Consider the following 11,541-nt stretch of genomic DNA (forward strand, 5'->3'; position numbering starts at 1 on the left):
TTAAGGAGATATTAAGAGAAAACCCCGACCTATCAGAGCGCGCGTAGACCGTTGGAGCGGCCGCGGTAGCGAAGGCTACGCGCCGGCGGCCGCGCTTGTACGCGAACAAGTGACTCGACGTGCATCGAAGGACATTGACGCTACCGCCTAGCTCGTAAACTTCGCTACCACGGCCGCTCCAGCGGTATACACGCGCTCTGATTGGTCAGGGTTTTCGCTTAATATCTTCTTAACGAAGCCCCATCGGACATTTTTGCAAAGGAAATTGTTGTTCAGAATCGTCTCAGCTACCCCCCATTTCCGGCTCCTCCCCGACTTTTGGGACACCCTGTATATTATGCGATTTAATATCCGTATGAGCAGTTTGAGTAATTAGGTACACTTTGTCGTAAGTATTAACAAGTTAATTGGTAAGATAAATGAGACATACACTGAGTCCATTAAAAATGGTATTTAAAGGGCAACGAGTAACGAACGCACACGCGTATAATACATTCTAAACCATCGCGAAAGACGAGGGCTCGCTCGTGAATCACTGCGCGAGTACATTAAGCGGCACGGTAATTGAGTGAAGCGCCATGCGCCGCGGCACTTCCGCAACGGCTACTCGAAACTCGCGTTTACGGGGTTACGTTTCAGACAGCACCAATGGCGCTACTTGTCGCCTTCGGCGGTGACACGTGTGCGCGTGCGAATAATAACCACGTACACGTTTATATAGCCCGGAGATAGCTATTGTCCCAGTTCCGGGGTGTAATGCACCATTGTGAATTGGTCACAGTGACGCATCGCCTGTCGTCAGGAAAGCGACGGTTAGTTTATTTCAGTTCAAACACCCATTCGCTTTTGCCCGTGCAGAGACGATCAACGCTCAATGGGAAGATCAAAATTAAACAAGAACCGCGGTAATTCTATATTTTAATCAGCACTAGGGATTTCCAATTAACTTTCCCTGGTCCAAGTGTTTCCTACCGTGTTCGTCATGAAAACTATCATTCCATATACATTTGAAATCCAATTAATTGCAGTAAATAAATTGAAAAAAGAATAACACACCAGGAGAAGTGGATTCGAACCCTTACTGCCGAAATCATTATGTAAATTTGTATTTCACCATATAATGAAACTTCAAACACGAATATCTAAAAAAATTATCGAATATCTACGTCTATAATCGTATATATTCGTTAAACAAAAAATTGAGCTAAACAAAAGAACGAGTGTGTCTATAAGTGTACTAAGTTTCAACTAAATCTGAGATTGAACGAGCTTGCCTTTTCCTTGTAAGATTAGTAAAGTTATCTTCCGTCGAGTTACCATTTTCTAACCGCGTATTTTACACATTTATTCGTTAAATTCAATCAGACTTAATGTTTCTCACCCCGGAATAGAATTCCGTACTGTTCCAGAGAAACTGGTAAATGGAAGCCAATTCGACAGCATTCAAATATATTTACGTAACTTCGTAGTTTGGCACGACTGGAGAAACGTAGCTTTTATATATTTGCGAATGCGAATGCGAATGCAAATGCGAATGGCCCTAATTGTTACATCGGGGAGCACAATCTGGTCGCACGGACGACCGCGAGAAAAACCGTGTTAGTCCGAATGGCGAGGCTGCGCGCGTTATGCACATCTAGCGGTACGTGCGGGCGCACAAACGAATCACTCACGTTTCCTGTAAATTGCAAATTCATGGTATATCGGCGCACAGCCCAAACGTTTTACTGCCCGGCGATGCGCGATAACGCCGTGCTGACAGCGGAATGTCCCAGCCAAAATGAATCCAGCGAATACACGCGAGACGCATATGCGGGAAACGTATTCTCCTATGTTTTGTTTTTCGCTGGCGTGCTTGGAATATCGGATACAGCCAGTGCCAGTGGCGTAACCCGAAGGAAGACCGGTACACGGTGCGGAGCGAAACAGACCGGCGTGCGCCCAGAGGATTCGCGGAAACAGGACGGGATCTTTGCTGACAATGTATGTACTGCTATTGCTATCGTGACATTCTTACTAATGTAAGAATCTAAATTACCACGTATGGAGACGGATGCATATACCTTCATTCTGCGTTAAATATTCTTTCCGTGGTTAGGTTATCGCGGTATATCATGATAAATATTCTTGTATGTCCGTAGACATGTTCCTGCCGCAAGTATGATACTCGATGCAACTTTAAAGAAAACCGACGTCAGAGTGCATCGACCAATGGACAAAAAACAAACTATTTTTTAACAAGTTATTTACTATTTGAAGTCCATAATTGGGCTTTAGATCACACTCTGGTATGATTATCTCATTATTTACATATTTTTAAGTCGATACAATGGCCAAAGAGTAGGAATTAAATCCTTTTGCAATAAACACTTTATAAGTTTTAATTTTTTTCTCGCCCTTGAGCAAGAAAATAAAACGCGGAAAGCAAATCGAAAGAAAGAAGTGATCTTTTCATAACAATCCAGCACCAATTATGGAATTTTCAGGCACAAGTATATACAATAAAATCAATTTTCTTGAAGTTTTAAACTTTAAACTCGCATTACAAAAAAACATCTAATAACATTTCGTATCTATTACATGTTCTTGCAACTTAGGGTATGCACTTTCATTTCCATTTGGTTTTATCTGCATCTGGGTACGTCTTTTTTGATTATATAAAAAAAATAATACAAACAATTTTTTATTTACTGTTTTTTACTGTGAAATATATTTTATTTGAAAAATAAAATTTTTTTTCTTTCAAAAATAAGAATTTTTAATTTTTAAACACTGATGACATTCACAATATTGGAATTCAAGCGACTCAAACTTATATTAACTGCCAACAGTGTTTGAATCAAAAACTTGAATATTATGTTAAAAATTTTGTTTTTCGAAGAAAAAACGTTTTCCTTCCATTTTTAGTATAAGGATATGGGGTATATTCGTAATCAGCGTAGAATTTCCCATAAGAATCCATAGATATCAGTATTTTGTACACTTTGATCATTCACTCGAAGCACTGTGTAACGTGACAATATTTTTTACTTTCGTTTAATGTATTAGTCCAAATACTCAGTAATCAGATTTTGCTGATTATCGTTTTGAATCGAATAAGAGGCAAAAAAATTAAATTGTTGAATCAAATGAAATACTATATTGGACTTATGTATGCAATATTGAGTAATTAAACATTATTTTATTAAATTGCTTAAAGACATTTTTTACCGACTTCGAAAAGAAGGTGGTTACTCAATTGACATGTATATTTTTTGTTATGTTTGTTCGCCGATTACACTGAGATGGCTTGACTAGTCGAAATGCAACCACTTGCATCTTGTAGAGCAAAGCTTCGCAACCGCTGTGCCGCGATGATTTTCTCGAGAATAAAAAAATTTTTTAACCACCACATCAATTTAAATTTTTCTAAGTCATGTATTCCTCTAATTTTTGGCCAATATGTAATTTATCTGAGTTGAAATTATACACAAAACGAAAACATGTAGTTACTATACATTACATGTATGCTCGAACGTCAACAGCTTTTTGATTCAACTTTTTATCGGTATCAAAATTAAGGAGTGACACTTTCACTCCTTTTCGAAGTTGGTTAATAAAATGTAGGTTAATTGTTTCTTACCAAAATTAATTACAAAAATTTATCGAATGGAATAAATCATATTTTATTAAGTGGCTCAAACGTTTTATATTAAAATGAAGGAACATTTTCGCGAAGGAGGTACAACCTCTGATAATAATTACGAGACACAATTTTTTACTTCGGTTACTTAGATCATCGAGAAATTATATCTCCGTGACAAATTCATAATTAAGTCAATGCTTATTCGCCTCAATATCTTTCGTTGCTTTTAAAGGGGCTTCTCGATATTAAAATTATCTCGATGTTAATTATTAAAGTAGACGGTGTTAATAAATATTATAAAGATCGAACATTTAAAGGTTCGCGTGTAATTTGTGTATACGTAGTAGTATGTACACATTTTATGATTTACGCATCGATGCAACCTTAAAAATATATACCAACCATAAATAATGATTTCCCTCTTAACAGGATTTACATTGTTTTGTTTTATTCGCGCGTACCAGTCATTAATATAATATCCAATTAAGCGTGTACTGGTTTTATTAAATGCATAACGTATCTCATTACGTGTAATCGTCTGATGTTTATTCGAACGATATTGCGGAATGTTTACGAATTTTGAAAGTATACAAGTCACGGTATTATTCTTTTCGTATTGGTGTACAGAGCAGTAAAATAAATCTCTGCGATCGCTAAATTTTTCAGAATTAATTACGTTATTTAAACACGTATCCATTAACGTATTTACTGTTTGGCAAAGTGTTCATATGCATTCGAAAGAGCTCTTTCTGCTGTACAAAACTGTGATAATTGTTGTTTTGAATAATTTAATTTTGTATTATATTTTATAAAATTTGTAAGCTATTTGAGAAGCCACGAAGTTGTAAAAAATAAAAATTTTAAATATTGCCTTGTGATTTTGTTAATTTTCAAATATTTTAAAATAGTTATAGGAGCGCCGCCGAATATTTTTCACAGGAAATAATTGGAAAAGATTGCAGGTATATATGTGAAATAAACCTACAAATCTTATTCACATATGTGCTATCATTCTATAAATAGTTACACGACCATGGAAAACATGTGACCAACTTTTATTAATTTTGCAATTTTGCAATATTTTCTTTTAAGAAATTTACCCCGTCTAATTTTGTTAATTTCTAATCCTTGAAATTCGTTTATCTTATGAAGCGAAACCAATCCCGAGAACCCAGATGAATGTACCTCTTTTTTTCACTGATTGTGAGTTAAAGTCGTTTGAAAATTTCAGTTTTGCATGAAGCACATTCAAAATAAACTATGTATACCCAGTATCGCAGCTGTGAACTAAGCTATATAGAGTAACTTTTATGAAAAAAATAAGGCACCATTCTTGCGTTAAAAGATATTAATATTTGAAACAAATATTGAAGCGTATTCTGTATCATCAAAAAATGGACCTATGAAGAAATGATAAAAAAAAATTCAAACACGTGGTATAAAGCTGTTTTGAAATGTTTTGGCCAATTTTTGAGGCTCAGAAAGCTCTGTAAGGAAATAATTTGTGTTATAAAACACTATCAAAAATATTTCTCATTTTACTGTTATACCGTTCCAAATTTTTTTCATAAATGTTGTATTTCCAAAATATACTGTAATTTATATTTTGTAGTTTAATGAAGCTTTATTAGGACTTATTAAGTATTTGAATATTGAATACAACATTTTTTGCTTTTAATATTATCATTCAAAACCTTTTTTTGAATTTTGCCTTCTGACATCCACGCCGCCAAGTTAAAATTAATCACGCATACAGTTTTTGTTAAGTCTTAAGAGTGAATGTGTATACTAAATATTAAAATTGCTGTCAAAAAAAGAAATTTTTCTTCAATTGCATATCTAAAAGTTTTGTGGATTTGCCCATAAACACTTTAGCAATCAGCAAGCAAATCGTTTTAGCATAAAAGACAAAATAAAACGCTACGAACTTATTAGCCAACTCAATACATTGCAAACCCAGCGTCGTATTATCTCGGTAAAGTGAAAAATTTAATTTTCACAAAAATCACAATTTAATTCTCCGATGTTTTATAGTTAAGCATAGTTAAAAAATGTGTGATTCGAAGTTACGACTACAGATATGGTGATGTAAACCACGCATATGCTTATAAAAGCAAGCGGCAATTAATTATTATTTGTTAAGCTTATTTTATTTTTCCACGTAAATTAGAGGATTCCAGAGACTTCTTAAAATATCCTTTTAACTTTTAACTTTATATCGTTCTTATAAAACATCCGAAAATTATCGCACTACCTTGCACGAGTATTTTTTGATATTTAATATCCTTGCTTAATCTTCGCGCGTCATATGATTGTTCAATTTTTATTATTCGGTAATCATTTGGAAATTTTTCGAACGACGCGCACCGTTCGTGTTCGGTTCACGATAAAGTATTGGTTTCTCAATAATTATTCCATAAATCATCGGTGAAAAATTATCGCATCTCCGTGACAAAGCAAAAACCGAGACGACCGCCACTAACCATCGGTGATAATTGCATTGTCGCATTAATACACATCTAACATAATGCAGTTTCGAGACCGAAGATAAACGATCCAATCTGTTAAGAGTATGCCTCCCCTCGACACGAGCGCTTTCACGTCACAGTTATATATTTTCCGTGCTGAAAATTTATTATGTACTAAAACACCGGTATTGTTGCAAGAAAGCGGCTGTTGACTAGAAAAAGCTGCTGTTATTAATTCACATTAGCTTAATAGGTACAAGAGAGAAAGGAACAAATGAGAAGGAGGGGAGCGGATAGAGAGAAAGAACGAGAGAGGGATGGATGAGGAGTCCGTAGAGGGGTGGGGAGGCGAAGGGGGGAATAAGGTCACGCCAGAAAGTGAGTAATGAAGGCGGTTTATCTCCGAGGAGTAACTAGCGGTGTTCGTGTAATGGGGGCATTCATCAACGCGATCTCACATCGCCTTTCCGTTCGCGTTTCAGAGTCTCATGACGATTTGCACTACGAACGGACGGTGAGAAACGGAGCTGAAACGATTTCTTTTTGCGCGCGTCTCGGAAAACCCGTTGCCACTTTGCCACGTAAGATTAATGTCGTCCAAGTGAAGTTTTCGGCGCCATTAATTTTTCTGGCACATTTATTAATTTTCCTTACTCGGCAGTCGTTCAACGCACAGCAGAGTTTAAGATCTTGACGTTAAGTTGACGGTAATCGTTTTTCTCTTTCCAATTTTACCCTCCGTCCTTCTTTTAACATTATTTATTCCAATATGCACATTGCACACGTTATCAAAGTTACTGTCCGATCCTCGCTTGATACGCAAATATATCCACATGTATACGAAATCTTTCAAACATGCGAGATAAACTATTTAGATGTTCATTTAAACAGTCACTTTTAACGTCATACGTAGATAATTCGCGACACATTTAAAATTATTCGATCATTTAACCAGGGAATCGTATGAAATTTCACGTTGAATATTTAATCGGGAAACCGACACCAATATTCGCGATGCAACGCGTTACTGCCAGTACGTGCCACCAGCAGGATAAGAGCAACATTAGCAATAACAGCAATAATAACAACTACAACAGCTGAGTATCAACGGCCAACACGATATACACGCGTGGAACACGCAACGAGCACAGCGTGCAGCCATATTATTACCGTCTTTTCGCAGTCCGCGCCTCTGTAATTATGATTTTATTTTTATGGACATAAATTATACAGGCTGCCTAGCTGTGTCATTATATGGCATTTTAATTCAAGGCTGTAGACATGATGGTAACCCGCGCCACGGACTCGCTGTTCACCTGCCCGGTGAGAAAAAGAGGAAAGGTGCACGCCAGGGGAAAAGAGAGACTACCGCGCAACGTATACGAGTATAGTATACGTTCCGTTAAGTTGAATTGTGTTGCGTTGGTAGGGTGCTGGCCCCTCTGCCTCTTCTTACTCATATGGTCTCACGTTTATTCTCTTCCTTTCTCGGCAATCCCTTTACCTCGCTTTCCCACCAGATAATCAATCTGTATTACCTACACTTAGTAATTTTTTATTCAACCTAAATTGTTCCCCTAATATACGTTCCATTAATTGAAAATATCGCCCCATAGCGCATTCACTTACGTTAAATAGATTTATCCTTTTCGAAAATGATCGATTATAGTTTATATTAGGGGGACAAGAAAGTAATGTTGTTTCTTTTATATTAAAAAATAAATAAATGAATTTATAACAAGTTTTTGTTTTCAATCAATTATGTAATCGCTCTCGTTAACGACAACCTTTTGCTATCTAGTGTGCAAATTTTCAATACCTGATCGATAAAATTCAATTGATATACGATGAACTGATAAATGATAAACAAGTATTGACATTCGCAGAAAAGACATTACTTTCTGGTCCCCCTAATAAATAAAACTAAAAATTTAGAAAACGTGATAAATTCTGTAACCATTGTATCTATCGAATCAATTCGAAAATTTATAATTTCACCAATTTATTTGTAGCGATATCATGAAATCACAGTTTTTTTTCATTCGAATCCTTCCCACCGGACATCAACGAAACATACGCATATTTTTCAAAGAAGAAGTAGATGAATGACTGTATCGCTTTTTACATGTAACGTACTTATTCTTCCAACATCTGAGTTCCTCGCACTTCCGTTTCCTTGCTATTCCAGCAAACACGACCATGGAACGATTAAATCGTACGACGTCTAGCCTGAATGTAATTATATAAATTTACAAACATTCATTAAAATTGGCCTTGATTAATTATTTTCAGTCTCTTCGTTACGGAAGCTCCCGCTACAAACGATTCAAAATTTACATAAATATTTTTATTCCGTTAAGTTTGTAAGATTAATATCATTTTCACATTCAATTACCTTCAATAGAAATTAAAATTGCATGTATTGCTTTGAATCTAATAAAACGTGTTGAAATTTCCATTACATATAGCTACATAATCCAAAACCATGAGAAAATAATTTAAAGAATTCATCGCGTTATTATAATTTTTTAAATTTCTTTTTTATAATTCTCTCTTTTATTGTTTATTTCCAAGCAAAGATAAATCCATTCATCTATCGCGCGTCACGTTTGATTATTTTCCCGCTATATTAGGAAATATTGGTATATTGCAAATACGTAACAGATTGCAGCAAAAGGTTAAACATGACGTTTCTATGTTATGATGGATAACGCAAAAGTAAAGCGTTCTTTAAATTAAATTTCTAGTACATTGCTTAACATGTTCATATACGAATAACTAATGTTATCCGTAAAGACAAGAAACTTGTAAAAATGTTACAAAACAAAATAAAGTAAAACAGAACGAAACAAAACACTTTCTGCTGTAGAACTTTGTCATCGTTTACACTTAACTTGTAAATGTGCAGGCCGCATTACCTTTTTATCGATATCTTAAACGTCTCGTAGTATCTGAGAGTGCATTTAGCACCGTACACGTGACTGATATTCGTAAAATGCCGTACGACGATAATTTCAGCACAATTTTAAAAGGCAGTATACAGCGCTCCACAGTCTTGGCGATTACGCTGAATAATTATGTACCGACCCGTTGTTATGTTTTTACGACCGTCTGAATTATACATAATTTGTAGTCATAAGTATACCTTACGTTGGTTTACTTTTGACAGTGATCCATACATTCTCGGAACCACTGCTCCTACTTTGAACAATGACGTCACGCCAGGTATCCAATAATTCCCTTTATACAAATTTAAAGGGTATGTCAAAAAATTATGTCGTTTGCGATAAACATTACATTCTTTTGTGTCAATTAAAATTCTTTACGATTTCATTTATTACTCTTTACGACGCGACTCGTCTTCCAAATAGCAATTAAAAAAATTTACCGAGGCATGTTCAAGCCGACTAAAACACTTTTGAAAATTCATAGCTTATACAGAATTGTGCGGATACTCGCTGCCGCAAAAGTCCTTTATATCGGCAAATAGTTTTTCACAAAATCCAAGATATATTACGAAGACGTTGGCGATGTCATTTCAGCTTTATTAACATTAATTTCTGTTACGATAGTTCTAACAATGTGGCTGTAAGTAAGTCCATCATTGCTTCGCCATTTTACGATTACTTCCGTATTTGTCGCTCGTAATTGTCGGATTAATTTGTTAATCACAAATTACATTTTAATTCAAAACTAATCTTTCTCAGAGACAGCCTGTAGTCGATTTATTTGAGACGAAGAAGAACGTTGTTATCAAAGTTCATTTCATATTATTCGTCACGAGAATTCGTACCTATTCTTAAAACTCGGTATTGCCTTCTAAAATATTAGTTGACTAAATGTCGGAATAATTAATACGCAAAATTCGTAGTTTTCTCCCGAGCTACTTGCTATTATATTATTATTAATAGAATTCAAATGACAGAGTAAAGAGTAAAGAGTAAAGATTATTTTTCTCTCTGACACCATGATCGATTTTGTCAGCTGAAATAGAGCAAAATCGGAGATTCGTTCACTTTTTGTCAATGAATGAGACAAGGTTCAACACGTACGGTAGCCGATAATTCCCGATGTTGCGAACGCTTAGCGGAGTGGCAAGCTGTCAGCCCGTCGCCGTGCTGTCAGTTTCCTGTCTGGTTGCTGTCTATCCGTCATTCACTCACTCAACCCACTCATTCGGGCAACCCATCTCCCGGACTTTTTTGGCACTCTCCCACCTTTTTTTTTAATCCCTCTTTTTCGTGACTGATGTTCAAACTCGTTAGCCCCGTTACAACGCCGTCCGTACACATCTGCCTGCGAAAATATTTTTTCGGCTCGTGCCGATATCCGATGGATGGACAATATTCAATCGCGATGTCCTACGAAAAATTCATTTCAGATGCGCATCGCGCCGCTGATACGATGGTCCAGAAATCGTTTTATAGAGCGCGCTTAAATAAGAAACGTACGTGCAGATAGACCAAAAGAATTTTAGTAGGATAAGTTTGAGAAAAAATTAATCACGAATTTCTTCTTCTATTTCTATTTCTATTTCTATTTCTATTTCTATTTCTACTTTTGTAAGTGTTGATAATATTAATCTTGCGTTTTGTTAGATAGTTAAACTGAAAATATCTACACTTTCCTGAGCTTGTGCGTTTGGAATACCAGTTTGTGATTAGTTAGCATTAATGCTCGTTTCTGGTATAAATTATCGTTAATCTAGAGACGCGGTAGCGTCTCGACGCCAAGTACATGAAAAAATAGCCTCTCCATATAAGTATGCTTGGCGCTGGCGCTACCGCGTATCTCTTACTCAAGAAAAGGCGATTCCAACCTAACCCGAAACTTCTGTCATGAATATCTCAACACCCCTGCAATATTTTCTAAATTTAAAGGCATTTTTCTGATGTACATCGCACATAAGGTTTCGAATAAAACCAAAATCAATAAAATCGGTCCATAAACGACAGAGATATCGTAATATCATATGATGAATGTCGGTCAAAACGGCAGCATTTTTTTTCTTTTCCTTTGACAAGGAATTTTTCGTTAACACTTAGCCAATAGGAGCTAAGGCCGTTCGTCGATTCGTCGACTCTCGGAATCAGTCGGCAAGGCTCGTCGGTCGGAATTGTAATATGGCTGTCACTCATGCCGCTCGTTCATTTCTAACCTGTAACTGTCAGTTTGGATTTGTGACATTTGGTTTCTTGCAACAAGACTTTCTGACATGCATTGTGCGTACTTTTGAAAATTTAAAGGACTGAAACTGGAATTATAATACAATAAATTGTGCGTTACCAACGGTGGATCTCTTTGTACATTTTCCCACTTTATTTATTAACATTTAAATTTGTTACAGCAAGATTTTCTGCCATGCGTTATGTGTGCTTTTGAAAACTTAAGGGACTGAATCTGGTATCGTAATATAATAAATTGTGCGTTATTCATATGACATTAATT

General features: G+C 35.9%; 1 long non-coding RNA gene across 2 annotated transcripts; it reads left to right on the forward strand.

The window, feature by feature from the left end:
• Window positions 1-737: 737 nt before the first annotated feature.
• On the forward strand, window positions 738-4,526 carry LOC128892343 (uncharacterized). 2 transcript variants are annotated; one of them, XR_008461063.1, is made up of 3 exons: window positions 738-812; window positions 1,410-1,983; window positions 2,142-4,526. It is a non-coding gene; the product is annotated as an uncharacterized LOC128892343 (long non-coding RNA). The 2 variants fall into 2 exon arrangements; XR_008461062.1 differs by having other exon boundaries at window positions 801-905; window positions 1,392-1,983.
• The last annotated feature ends 7,015 nt before the right edge of the window (window positions 4,527-11,541 follow it).

This window comes from Hylaeus anthracinus, unplaced genomic scaffold (genome assembly GCF_026225885.1).
Source record: "Hylaeus anthracinus isolate JK02 unplaced genomic scaffold, UHH_iyHylAnth1.0_haploid 12002, whole genome shotgun sequence".
NCBI lineage: Eukaryota > Metazoa > Arthropoda > Insecta > Hymenoptera > Colletidae > Hylaeus > Hylaeus anthracinus.